A 14,322-nucleotide genomic window follows, 5' to 3' on the forward strand; every position below is an offset into this window, starting at 1 on the left:
GTGGGCTGTAGTATTTAGGTATTGTCAAGACCTGAGAGAGTTTGCAGTGTAGATAACATCTGTAAATTTAGATGGCTGTCCAAACCGCCACTCCCCTGGACCTCGGCCTGGATGTACCATGCCAAGCAAATGCTGACACGTGTGAATGAGGCTGGGAGCATTTCTCCTGCCCTGTCAGAAAGGGAGCAAGTGGTCCACTCAGTATCTTTCAGCTTCATTTTCTTATGGGGAGAATTTTGTACTGTTCCCCTGCAGAGAAACAGGATCTCCTGCCTTTGGAGGAGCAGCATATAGCTTTTTCTCTCCTGCTCCACTGTTCAGGCTCATCACTCTCCATTTTGACTGCCTCCTTGTTGGCTTTCTGTGCCTGCCACAACCAGTTTTTTACTCCCTCTTTGTGTGTCCCTTCATTTTGATTGCTTTTCTCTGTTTACTCTTCTACTATATTTTATTTTTTGTGCTGTGTCGCCCTAAATTTCTCCCTTCTCTTAAAAAATGGCTTTTTGTCTTTATTGCTCTATCTTTTCTCTTTCATTTATGTTTCAATACCTGTTTCCTTGCCCTCCAAAGAAGGGGAGGTAACCTTGCTTCTTAAGCAAGCCAGGAGCATGCATCCATGTACTTGTTCCCTGTCTCCACAAAGGTCCTCGCTTTGTGTCCTGGTTTCTCCTCCTAGTTTTGAGAGGACAGAGATGCTGGTAACAAGGTCTTGAGGGCTCAAGTTTGCTACCTGCCTTCCCTGCGCACTGACATCTAATGGCAGGCACACCTCTGAGAATTTTCAAAAAATATTTATTTATTTTATTTTATTTTTGAAAATATGTAGACTGGATCTGCTGTCTTTCGGTTGTTTTAAAACCCTGTGGACTGTTGTAGTCCAAAATGTGAGTGTCTTTGTTTGGCACTCACTGAGTTAATCCCATTCTGTATACAGTTGAGAGGCTTTCAAAGAAGGGGTCCATAGAAGTGCTCAGCTTTCCTACTAGTATTTATTCCATAGTTAAAGTGGCTAGTTACCAGATTTTTTAGCAAATTTGCAATAAAGATCACCAAAAAAAAATGCTTTTTTTCTGGTTTGCTTGTTTGCTAGAGAACTTTTTACTCTGGATTTTTGATTTAGAGAATATCTAAGACTACTGAGCCTCCTTCCATTCATCATTCTGCAACTCACTTGTTTATGCACTGTCACCTGAACAACCATACGTGTGCCTGTTTATCAAGGAACATGTATATTGTTTTCTCCTCTTCTGTACTGCACTCCATCATTGCTTATTAGCAAGAAGGCAGCGGGTGGGTGTGAGAGGAAGACTGCTGTCATCTAAAATGTGGTAATTTAAATGAGTGCTATTTAGTCTTTCTTGTGGGGGTGTGTTTAAAATTGGTTCTTGTTTTGTTATATTACAGGCCTGAGTTCAGTCAGTAATGACCTCAATAGTGCCTGTTTTAATGTAATCCCTCCTTGCTGACTGCTGTTCCAAGAATAAAAATTTAAGCCAAAAGATTTAATGAAATCCTTTGGGATTAGTGCTCACTGGGCTGGGAAAATTGCATATCAACCTTTTCTCTGTACTCTAACCATAAGGTTTGGTATTTGAATAGGAGGGTGTCCAAGGGAGACAACTTGGAGTTCATCAATAATTTACATTTTTGCTAGTTACAAACCTGATATTTGGGATTCTGTTGCCATAGCAATCCATCTGGGCCTGAACGGATAGTGTTTTAAGTGATGGTTGTATAGGGATTCACAGTGTGTGCTTTAAATCTCATCTAAACTAATCCTCAGATCTGTTCTGTGACTTATTTGAGGCTTCAACAAAATCAATGTTACTCACAGTAAAAAGTTCATGTTGAGCAAATTAAGCCTATAAAATATTAGACTATGCATATGACCAAGGATTTTGAAGTTGATAATGTAGGACAATTTCTCTTTTGATATGTGAAGCAATTAATAAATGCCCACAACTCCATTTTCTCAAAATACATTTAATTTGTTGCACATTATGCAACTAGAAATTATCCAGACTATGTACTGGTTTATTAGATAATTTATACTTCATAATCAAATGCTAGCCTCATTTTCCTAGATGTCAGTTTTATGTTTTACAGGACGTCAGTCGATTCATAATACTATATTACTTCCACTTTCAATTAATCTGACTTTCTCTCTCATAAATGATTCTAAGGCTGAGAATAAAATTTGAAATTCCCATTTTTGTTTCTAACACTACTAAAGCTGGGTTTTAAGGCTGTGTAAATTGAGCAGGCTTTCACCCACCGTTTTAAGTTTGACCTTTGGTTTATATATTTGACTTTGCAACCCAAAATTTCCAAGTGAACCTTATTCAAAGCCTCCCACATAGGCCACATAAAGGGATATCCTCAGGTTTGATAGACAGTTAAAAAACTCCTCAGCAAACTTGGGAGAAGTTTCAGCTTTATCAGAAACAAACCCCTCCTGAAGCTAACTGATTTCCAAAGCTTTCAGTTCTTCATAAGAAAAATGTTGTCCAGTTGTGTTCTCGAACTGTCACTAAACTGCAGTATACACATATTTTCAGCTTTTATTGCACAAGAGTATAGATATTGACTCTGCAATATTATTCCTCAGTCTTTGAAAAGAAGAGAGAGAAAAGTAGACAAATAGCCAGATGCACTACTCGTGACTGTTTAGTGCATAATCCTAAAAAGACAGAAATTGTTTCTTCATACAGTTTAGAAAAGACCGCCCAGTTCTTCTTGCCTATACATACAAAACTAATGATAGATTAAAAAAAAAAACCCCACTGCAGATGGCCTAAGAGATCTTGAAGAAACTTTCATTACGATGCAACTACTCTTTCGTCTTTCATAATGTGGTTCAAGGTGAATTATGAAGCATATAACAGAAGGGACTTATTTTGGTCATGATTTTGTGATATTAAAAGGTTCTTTGTTGCCTATAATATATGTAGATCTACTCTTGTTTCTATATGAGTTAAAAAAGAATTTCCTGAAAAAAAACTGCAAAAACTCCCTTGATTGCAGTGGAGTAGCTGTAGTAGTTCATTGCATGAGGAAAAATAGGGATGCATATTCTTAAGGTCAGTGTGGCTGATTGAGCTTCATTTATTTTAGAGGTCCAGTTTTTCTTCTGTGGCTTAATGAGGCTGTTTCCATAACTGGTTACAACTAAGTGTAACTGGGAACAGAGAACTTAGAATTAATTAAAAAAGGCTGTGTTCTGATTGCTTTTGGATATCCTTTTGACTAACTGAAGTAAAAGTTGTAGATCATTTAAATGATTACTTACCCCACAATTGCATGCCCTAAAGTGTCTTCTGTAGATACCATTTGTAAAAGAAAGATTATGCTTCAACAGGTTATTACAAGATGTATTCAGGCATATCAAAATGTGTTTCTGTTGATATTTCCAGTGGTTTCATGAGAAAAAGTCTTCCCTCTCAAATAGTATTGAAATGAAAACTGAGCCGTGAAAGATACTGATAGTATGACAGATACTGTTTGTAGCTCTAGAAATATAGTTGTCACTTCAGTGGATCTCCTGCATTGAGGACCCATAGAAGTCCATAACTAAGAGTGAACGAATTAATCATCCAACACATCTTATAAAAAAATAGCCTGTGTTTAATAGTAAGCAATAGAAAGTTGAAATTCTCTTGTAACTTTTTGGTCTTTCTCTACAAAAATGAATCTTTTCTATTTACTTTTAGCTCTGCAAATCCTTTCAAAGAGTGTTGGCAGTCTTCTGGATTATTGTTGATTTTTATTGTTTGTTTTTTACTTATTCATTCCAGATCTGCATTATGTTTTTTGAACGTTTTAGAAACTCCCTCTGTCAACTTCAAGAGAGCAGGCAGGCTGTCTCTATTTTCACTTAATGAAGCACCACTCTCTCACGGTTTTGCTTAATTTTGCTTCTCCTATCTAGAATGTGACCTGTATTTTTGTTCAGTTATTTCCAATTAATACTCGAGTAAACATCCCTCTTTTCTTTCTTTTACATTTTCTGTCTCTGCGGCAGAAGAAATAGTTAATCTTCAGAAAGGCTCAGTAATAATATGACACAGCTTGACATAGACAGCTTAGAGAAACAGGGGAAGATTGAGACAGGGTACCACAGTGCAGGTGTGACTGTGTGTGTTAATTGCTCTAAGGTGCTTGAAGCTACCTCTATTCCGATGCAAGACACACAGAGACCTGAACCAAAACCCTGGGTTTGAACCGCAGGGAAAAGGGTTGGGATTAGGGCTTTTAGCTGGAACCTATCCCTGCAATGAGCCAAGCTTAGTGTGTGCAGATTAGGAAAAGTTCAGATTTGTGTTTGAATTTCAAAACCGTAAGTTTGGGAGGGTTTGAATGACAGGGAGAGGCAAAATTTTGGTAAAACCCTTGCAAGAGATACTTGAGTACAGTAGTTCAGATTAGGTCTGTTACTAGCTGCATCAATAGATTTTTCTACAGCTAATAAGGAGCACCAAGCTGTATAAGGCCTGCCAAGGCTATTTTCAGGTATGTTACAAACTCTAGGAAATAAATGAGTTGATCCCACAGCTGTGTTTTGCACCAGCACCTAAGTTATTCTAAACCCTTTTTGAGACAAGGGTTTCCTATCACTGTCCAGCTAATTTAGCGTTGTTCGAGTGCTCCACAACTGCTTATTGATGTCTAGGACATAACAGAATAGGCTGCTAAACAGAAGAGCTAACCCATATAGTTTTTAAAAGGTTTAAAAATTAATAAAATAATACTGTATGCCTCGGACTCGTGGAATATATAGCCCTCAGCTCAAACAACCATGATGTGTTGCCTAACAGGTTTCTTCAGTGGATTGGCATACAGAAGAATGGCTTCTGGGACATCACAGATGTTGAAAGAACTATACGGGAGGCAGTATTAATTTCTTACTAAAAAAGAAGGGAAAAGTAGATTTTAAAATCAGTTATATTCTGGATCCTTTATTATTTGGGTCATTAATGATAGTAGCCTGGCTAATTTGGAGTGAGATGCTGGAGGGAATCATGGTTTGCCTTTTTTAAAGAGTAGAGTAAGAGTTGATGTGATGTAGGCTGACAATTTAGGTAATGACAGTTTCATCCTTCTCTGGAAAAGTTGATCCTAGAGTAAAAATATATTCACCTATCTTGGTAACCATCCATTTGACTCTTTTTTAACTGCATCAAACAAATTACTCACCTTTGCATTTAAGTGCCTGCATAGTTTGATCTTGTCTGCTTTTTCATGTCTTACCTGTTTTAAGGCATTGGTTTCTGCCAGTTTTGCCAGGCCGTATTGCCCATCAGTCCAGTTTTCTCTCTTCTCCCATGCTGCCTCTACTCATGAAATCATTCCTTGTAAAAATCTGCAAAGCCAGTGTGCTGTGTGCCTTCAAATCCTGCCTTAAAACTCACCTCTGTTGCAATGCACCCGAGAAAGGCTCAGCAGCTGGTGTGCTGTGATCAGTGGTTATTATGCTAATTGCCAGCATGAAACAGTGGGAGTGAAGCATCAAACATCCCTCTGCAGCATGTCCCCATGCTTCTCCTGCGAGGGGGTGGGGGAAAAGGCTACGGCTGTCGTCAGAGGTACACATGGTTTCTTCTTTTACTCATCAGGCTAATGGGGTAATTTGGCCAAAATCTAATACAGTGTGAGAATTTAATTTTAAACGGGGGATTGCCACTGCCACAGGTGTGAAAGCCTGTCACCTTCCCCAAATGGGGGAGAGCCACAGGTGTCCAGATGTGATTTAGATGCCCAGAATGTGGTAACAGGTTTCAAAAGATACTTGTCCTCAGAACCTGTGGGTTCCCCATTTCTCCTTGTGTTGTAGGACATAAGACTGGAAACTTTGTCTTTTAAGGAAAAGGAGTTGTGTGGATTTTCTTCTTTTCTGGACTCTTTCCTGAAAATCCTGGGCTTTAAATCTTGGAGTTAACCAAAACTAAATGTAAAAATGGCATGTGATATGAATGAAACCAGGTCATTTATTTTACATAGATGATAAATACATTTATTTGTTTTTCCTACAGGAACGTGGAATCCTGAATAAACAAAGAGAAGAGAGTTAAGCACACAATCTGTGTTGTGAATAGTAAGTGAACTAATTACATACTCTAAAGCTTGAACATTATTTGTACTTGGATCTTGGGTATTTTTCCCTATTTGCAGTTCTTTCAACAAGTATAAGAAATTAGTGTAGTGAACATTCCTGCCTTCTATCCAACTCAGTTTCATTTCACAGGAGTATATTTTTGTTCATCCTATAATCATCTAAGGTAGGAGGCCCAGATAATCCATGCAGTGTATCTTCATTGATGCCCATAGTGAAAATACAGCTATTGCCTTTTACTTCTCCATAAAAGTGAATTGTGTTGCTGGAAAGTACCAAGTTAAAAATATATTACCCTAACATTTGCTTACATCTGAAATTTTGCACACCAGAGCCTAGATTTTGGGTCAGTATAGTGAGTTCCTGTTGGGTGGGAACATAAGAGAGTAAGATAGTTTTATGGGTTCGTATTATTGAATTAATCATTGATTACTCTTTCAGACCAATCACCTACAAGCTTACAATGCACAGCTGCTTGTAAAGATTGGTCTTTGATAACTACTGTTTTATAGAACATCAAGAAATTAAGACTATCCGTTGAGACAAGAAAATGAGCTGTGTTTGTGTTGTGGGTGATATTATTGATGTTGTCCTTTGAAAATAATCTCAAGTTGCTGAATGAAGTACCAGTTGTGATACAGTGGAAAACAGACAGTGCTTTTATTGTAAATTCTGGGTGATGTGCCCTGGCCAAGACGCAGGGGATATGGTTGTACTGCATTATTGGGTATCAAAGGGTAGCAGTATCCTTTGGGAAACAACATGGGTGAATGCATGTTAAGGCATTCCTACCAACAATTCAAACGAAACAGTTCCTCTCTGTTATGTGCTAGCAGAGGCTGCCTCTTTGTGGCAGAAGGTTGTGGACCATATGTACTGTCCAGAGAACGTGTGCAGTTCAGTAACATTTTACTTACAGAATATATGTCTGGAAGTATAGCATTCAGTAGAACCGAAGGAATTTTATTGTCGTATATGAAATCTCTATTCATTTAGCCAAACAGGTGTGTGGAACAGACTAGACTTGGATGGGAATACATCTTAGATGTTTTTTGGCAAGCAAATAAAAATAATACTCCAGTGGAAAAAAAATTATAAACCTCAATAGCAAAAATATGCCCAGTGTCTCTCTGAGCAACCAAGTTCAATGGAGGGTCTTAACATTAAGTTTAATCACTGACATCATGAAAGGAAATGTGTGACATTTCCCTGAAGCTGAAGGCAACATAACTCTTCTTTGAAAATTGGATGCTATATATGTATGGCTATTTATATAATGCACCCAACTGTGCTACCAGTAGGCATTTTTCAGACGTATAATGAGACATGTATATGTTCCAGCAGATTATTAGAAAGCAAATCAACTTCTAAAAAACTCTAAAAAATCAACAACACTGTTGACTTCTGTTTATTCATTCCTTTTAACTTTGCATTGCTTCTTCTGTCAATCTTGCATTTACACCGTTTTCTCCCCTTCTCCTTCTCACTTCCTATGGTTTACATTCTGTATATGCTTTCATACCTCTCCTCACCCTTTATTTTTCAAGTCATATCTACACAGGTAAACTACTCTAACTTAATAGTTTCTCCTCATATCTCCCAGACAGTGCCATCTCTTCTTCCTCTTTGCAGATTTGACTTGTAGAATGTTCCTGATATTAGACAAATTCTGAGCTTGCCAGGTATTTATCGTATGAAATAGATATACTGCAGACCAAAGGAATCCAATAACGCACTGAACAATGCCATATACTTGTATCCGAGGAACTGTGAAGGATTGCATATATGAAACATATATGGGTCAGCTCTTGCAATTTTTATTTGACATGCAGAGAAATACAGTGGGAGTTTTGGGAGTTGTTATTTAAAACACAGGATACCTTCAAACAAATCAGTTATGCTTTTCCCCAGGACCTTAAGTTTTGGCAGCAGATGACTGATGGAAACGTATAAATGTTAGCAATTCCAAGCAATTCATATAACACAAGTGATGTATGCATACAACAAATTGAGAAGTTGCTGTAGACGTGTTCGTTAAAAATGAATTTCACTATTACAGACAATCAAACATATTCTCTTTACTTGTATTCCTCTGTCAGCTGGCCAGAACTCACAGGCATCTGTTTCAGAATAGCCTGGATTTATTTGTGTGTAGTGAGAAAAAATTAATCAACTCTTATTGATACTCCATCACATGCAAATCCTCTCTCTCCTGCTGGCAGAACAGGTTGATGGAACCTCTTCGTAGTATCCGTCAGTTAATTTTATCAGTCATGGTATTATGATTATAAACTACAAATGCCCTAACAATGAATATATAATTACAGGAATGAAACTATACAGTGGTTATTTAATATTTGTAATGTGTAATTTATTTAGCACTCTCTTTGGAATATACATGGGAAATCAGAATAATAAAACAGAAATAAAATTAGGTTTAACTTTCATGCATCATTGGTGAGGAGCAATGTTACCAGCTTCATCAGACTATGCATTCAGCTATTTAGGGAAGTCCATGTAGGCTACCTTTGAGTTGACTTAAAATGCATCCCTTGTGAACTGTATGTTGTTTGTACACTAAGCAATAAATCATTCTCTTGACACTGGGTGTGTTAAATTATGCATCTTCATTTTAAAGTATTTCTTTTTCTCAACCACTTTCCTGAATTAAAAGCTGAATTTCAAAAAACTCGGAGCTAAGAGGCAAAAATTCTGGATTCCAGAAACAGATAAAATTAATTTTGTTCTGAGTTCTTATTAAGAAAGGACAAAATAAATTGTGCAATTATATAAACTACGTTTTGTGGTTTTTTTAATTTTCATTATCTTTATTTTAAATGTAAGGCCTTTGTCATTTGGCTTTGATGTTTCAAAAGATCAGACTCATGCTTTTGTGGAAGAGGGAAAAAATGTTGTAATATGTGTACCAAAAAAAGGTGTTTATACACAGTTAGTGGCAGTCAGATTTCATCTGCCACAGGCTTTGGTTTATCATCTAATTGACATTTTTGATGGCTGCTGGTTAACGATAGTTTTTCCGTTCTTCTTGCATAAATACAAGTTCAGGTAATGTGGTATAAATTAGGAGACTGCACACATCAAGAGCTAATACCTAAGGAGGATGGTGGAACTACATTCTTCTATAATCAGATGAGAGGAGGCTTGGCCTGTCGAAAATGATTGTGTGGGCAGTCTGAGTCCATTACATGTAGAGGAACTAAATTCATGTTTTACTTACCATTAGCTCATAAGCACCCAATATTATAGTTGTTTACCCTCATTTCTGTTTCAAAAGCTACCATTTTTTATATTTTACCTTTTACTATATAATATCCAGAGAGATGCAGTGTGCCAGAGGTAAGGTAGCTAAATGAACAGATCCTTGGTTTTGGAAGGGTCAATTTTGTGCAAGTTGAGTTTATGAGCCTTCAAAAAGAAATGAGCCTGTGGTTTTTGAATGTTCTCTGCTAATCACAATAATCTTCCATTATATTACAGTTTCAATCTTTCATTGCAATACAGTAATCTAGAAGCAGGATGGAAGTGCCCTCATTACCTATGCTCCTAGGTTTTCTCATTGCCCATTAAGATTCATGTGCATATACTGCAGGTTTGGATATAATAGTTCATTTGAGTGTTCACACTACCTCAATTCTTTAATGAGGTCTTCCCATAAATTAGTTTCACATCCCCCCCCCAACGGAAGTATAAACTTGTTGGTAAAGTATAAAGTAACATTTGCATAGTGTAATGATCTTTTTGTCTGTTTTTGTTATCATGTTAAGACTATTCAGAGTAGTACATTCTCTATGACTCATTTGCTTACAAAATTCTGTGCCTCGAAAACAGATTTTTCTTTTTTTATCGATCTTGTATTACAGCTTCAGCTTTGCATTTTTTAATGTGAGATCTCTGGCATGGATTTAGATTCTGTAGTGCTTTGAGGTATGCTACTTATGCAACCTAATTTTGCAAAATGGCTCTGTGTATGTACTTCCCTGGGGCTCCAGTTTAGTTGTCATCTATCATTTTAGCACCGTGATTGATTACTCTCCAGTATTTAATTTATCTTCTGCAGCTTCTCAGCTTTTTCTTCAATTGGTAAACACATACTTTTCAAGACACATTTTCAAATGATGTGTTTTCCAGGTGCACCAGAAGTCATGTAATCACATCTTTCTCAGCCAGGAATTTAACCATTTAAACCATTTAACAATTTAAATAAATGACTGCTGATATTTTATCTTGGATTCCATTATTTGGAAATTTTACCCTTGAAATCTGTACTGTATTTTTCATTTTTAAAAGCCATTGCATAAATTTATTCTGAATTACATGTGTTGTGCATTTACCAACTACTCCTTGTCCATCAAATAATAATAAAAGGATTGAGCATCTTTTTTAAGTCTCTGGGCCAAATGCATGGGCTAATGCTACCCCCAAATCATGCCAATAGAATTTAACCACCTTTACACATTAGCTTTCAAAAGCTGGATATTTACTAGTTTAGTTTGCTTGCTGGATTTTCACAGGATGTCTTAACTCAGTAGGGTTAAAATGTGCTTAGTTTCTTATCTTGTATAGTGTTACTGTACTATAATTAGCTATGTTCAAACATTAAATTTACTATCAGCTTGGCTGTGATTTTAAATAAGGCTCTTTCACAGCCACAGTAACCGTCTATTAAAAAAGGTTGGTTTTTGCATTGTCATACTTTGTATACACATGGCAGCAGTTTTACACAATTACTGTGGCAACTTCCAGGGATGTACTATAGTTAACTGCTTCTGTGATGCACACGTATGGAAGCTTTAGCTTCAAATTTCCTCACTCTTCCAGTTTTTATTATGGCTCTACGCTATCTGTGTTTCGGATGGGGAGGTTCATCGTTTGTTTTGGTTTGTTTTACTTTTTAGTTACAGGCTGTATTTAATAGTTGTGATTAAAATCTCTTAGTAAGAAAAATTGTACTGTGTCATCGTAGTGCAGCATTGCTGACATTGACAACTGTTATTGTAGCCCTGTTTTTAAATACAATCAAACAAAATGAATAGACAGGCTATTTGGGGGCAATTTGGTGAGTTTCCTAAGCCAAATGAAACAACAGTGATTTGAGCTGAAGGCACAAGTTTTTTAACAAAGTGATTATAATGCAGGTAGCATACAGACCATGTTTCCAGTCTCAAACATGCAAAAAGGTTTAGTTGGGTCATTAGAAGTAGTAAGAAGCTGGGTTTTTTTTAAATGAGTCATGTATTTTAGAGTTTTTCTCACTACCACCTGATTCCCTTGGCTGCCCTTCAGTCCCATGTTTAAACTCTTCTCCAAAATCTCCAGGTTTAGAAATGCATTCTTCATTGAAAGATTGGATTTTCATGTAGTCACATGGATCCAGGAGTTGGTGCTTCCAGAGAACTTCCCCAAACATTTATTGCAAAGTCTGGAAATACTGTGCAAAATGCATGATAGCCTGGAGAGCTCAGCTAGTAGTGTACAGCAGTGCACTTTGATCTTTCAAATAATGTCTCTCAATACCTTTTCAATTCTAACAGAAACAGTGTCCAGGCTGCTTTTATACCATAAGCCTTTTTCACTCATCCTTATAGGTTGTGATGCCAAGTGAAAACATTTGTTTTAGGGAAGAAAAATGAGAAAAAAGGAGTAAGATGTCATTTAGAGTGTACAGCCTTAACCAATTTTAATGGGATTTTGCTGTTAGAAGCATGTCTCAGGGTCTGTATCTTTAATTTAAGTAAAATGCTTAACACAGCGTTTATTTAAAGATCTAATTTTAATTCAGGGAAAATAATTTTAGGAACTTAAAACTGCATTAAACTGTTAGTTATTAAATCATTAGCTATTAAACTGTTAACAGTTTATCCTGTCGATAACAGTGATACCTTCTGGAGAGTTACGGTCTATTGGGCAAATACATATATAGGGAGTTTTTAAAATGGAAATTATATCTAAACTTTATAAGTATGTACTTAGACATTTCTTAAGGAGCGTAGAAGCACTGGCTGTTTATATATAAAAACCATATGATTTTCTGAAAGGTCTAAATACTGACAGTATACACAGCTATGCTTATAATAAGGAACTGCTGTATCAGTTGCTATATGGTTGTCATTTTTTAATTTTCACTGAAATTTGCCTATTTGCACTTTAGAGTCTGGAGCTAGGGCCTGTCAGTGTAGAGACTGCAGTTGCATTCTTGAAGTAGCCCTTGTCTCAATCCTTATGGACCAGCTCCATATCCATTTAAAAATAATAATAAATGACACTGAAAGAATTTGAAACCTTACTACCTTTTAAATTGTAAATCAGTGAAATTAAGTTATACATACTTTGTATAAAGCTGTCATTAAGGCATAGGAACTTTACAAACCCTCTGCATTCTTATAATTTTTGCATATATTTGAAAGACTGTTTCCTCCAGAAGTAATACTTGTCATTTATATTAATAATCTACTGAGTAGGATCATTATATTAAATCACAACTATAATTCTACACGCACTAATTGCCTGTGAAGCTAAACAGTGAATTTAAGCATACTGACAGCTGTGCCATGCTATGTAACTCCAGCATGGATCTTACACAGTGGCTTTCACAACTTTCTGACATTCAAGAAGAGTTTGACAGCCGAACTTTTCCATACATATGTGGGCTGTCCTTCATAGCTGATAAATACTGAGACTTTAATTCCTCTAGTTTCTCTGTGGCAGTACTAGTAGGGATCATACTCTCAGCCTACCCTGAATTGCAATGGGAGGTGTTTCTCGCACTTGTCAAGCACTTTTGATGCAACTGTCAGAAGTTCTCTTGTTCATTAATGTCTGTCTCTCTTTTGCCACATTTTACTCATGTTTTCCCCAAAAGAACTTCAGCTAGCTAACTTTACTTTCAGTTACCTTGGGGATCCTTTTCCCGGGGGTTTTTCGCTTCATAGCTTGAAGAGTGCTTACGTAGACACACAAAAAAAAAAGTATTTATGGCATAGGAGAAATCCAGGTGTCTAATACTGAAATTTTCTAAGAAGATGTTACTGGACATGAGCAACTTGCCTAAAACTTCTGAGCTGCTTTCCTTGTTGAAATGGATTTGGCTGCACAGAACTGCTTTCTGGGGTGGCTGGAGTTCAGTCCTGTAGTGAAACTGATAGTGCTGTTACTGGCCTGAAAAGAACGGGCCAGTTATCGTCCCAGTATTGCAAAGACCTTAAAGAACTACACGAGAACTACGCCCTGCTAATATTTATTGTTCTTCTTTCAAATTCTGAGACCTCTCTGAATATCGATTTGTCCCAAAGAACATACTACTTAGAAGGAGCCACTATTTTGGTCTGTTTAATAAATTTGTCTACCTGTATCTAATTGTTCTAAACATATGGTAAAAGCATCCAAAAGTGTTTCTGTTTTTAAATAGCTATGACTTAAAAAAAAAAACAATTCCGTCTAATTATTGGTTTGTTTGGCATCTTTTAATCTTGAAAATACCTGTGTGAGACTATGAACAAATCCTGTAAAAATCTATCGGAGTTCCCTTTGGATTTTTAACCACAGTAAACTCTCCCTGCCTCTCCCGTTCATTCTCCTGGAAAAAACAACAGACATTACAAGCATGGATAGTGAGGTGGGACTGTGGAAGAGGAATGCTCTGGTATAATTATCCTGATCTGTTACCTGTTCTCTGACAACCCCATGTTGTTTCAGACTCTCTTTCTCCTTTCATTTTTGTTTATGTACTTGTGAATGTTCCTTGGTTTCCCTTCTAGACCTACCTTCACCATACTCCTGTGGAAAAGGTCCCTAATTTCCCACAGTCACCTAATCTGTCACCTCACAGTTTCCATGGTCCCTGATCATCTTCATTACGGTGGTTTCAAAGAGGTAATAGTAGGGACAAAATGAGGCTTCTTTAGCTTCATGTCTGCTGGAGATCTATGCCTAGGCTGTGACTGACCTTCCAGAGAGGTGCTTATGCTGGTGTGGTGCCCATTCGTGTGATAAACACTGCATCTAAGCAGAGAGAAAGCGGTTGCATTTAGATGCAACTTTCCTCCTGGTGCCCAAAGATCTTACTGCCATGTTACAGAACCATGAGGGAACCTGGCACTTATACCTATATGATATTTGTATCTATGTGACATTAGCTCAGAGCCAAACCCTGTGGACCTCTCGATATCCTACTCAGCAAACTGTCTGTGCAGCTT

At 37.0% G+C, this 14,322-nt stretch overlaps 1 protein-coding gene across 3 annotated transcripts in view; it reads left to right on the forward strand.

Moving 5' to 3' along the window:
- SYT1 (synaptotagmin 1) overlaps positions 1–14,322 on the forward strand; it is a 352,931-nt gene that overhangs the window by 118,720 nt on the left and 219,889 nt on the right. For all 3 annotated transcript variants that reach the window (XM_064509482.1, XM_064509467.1, XM_064509475.1), the window contains exon 2: positions 6,030–6,091. The gene's annotated coding sequence lies outside the window, so the exon portion shown is untranslated. The remainder of the gene's footprint in view (positions 1–6,029; positions 6,092–14,322) is intronic.

The sequence above is a fragment of the Dromaius novaehollandiae genome, chromosome 1 (genome assembly GCF_036370855.1).
Source record: "Dromaius novaehollandiae isolate bDroNov1 chromosome 1, bDroNov1.hap1, whole genome shotgun sequence".
NCBI lineage: Eukaryota > Metazoa > Chordata > Aves > Casuariiformes > Dromaiidae > Dromaius > Dromaius novaehollandiae.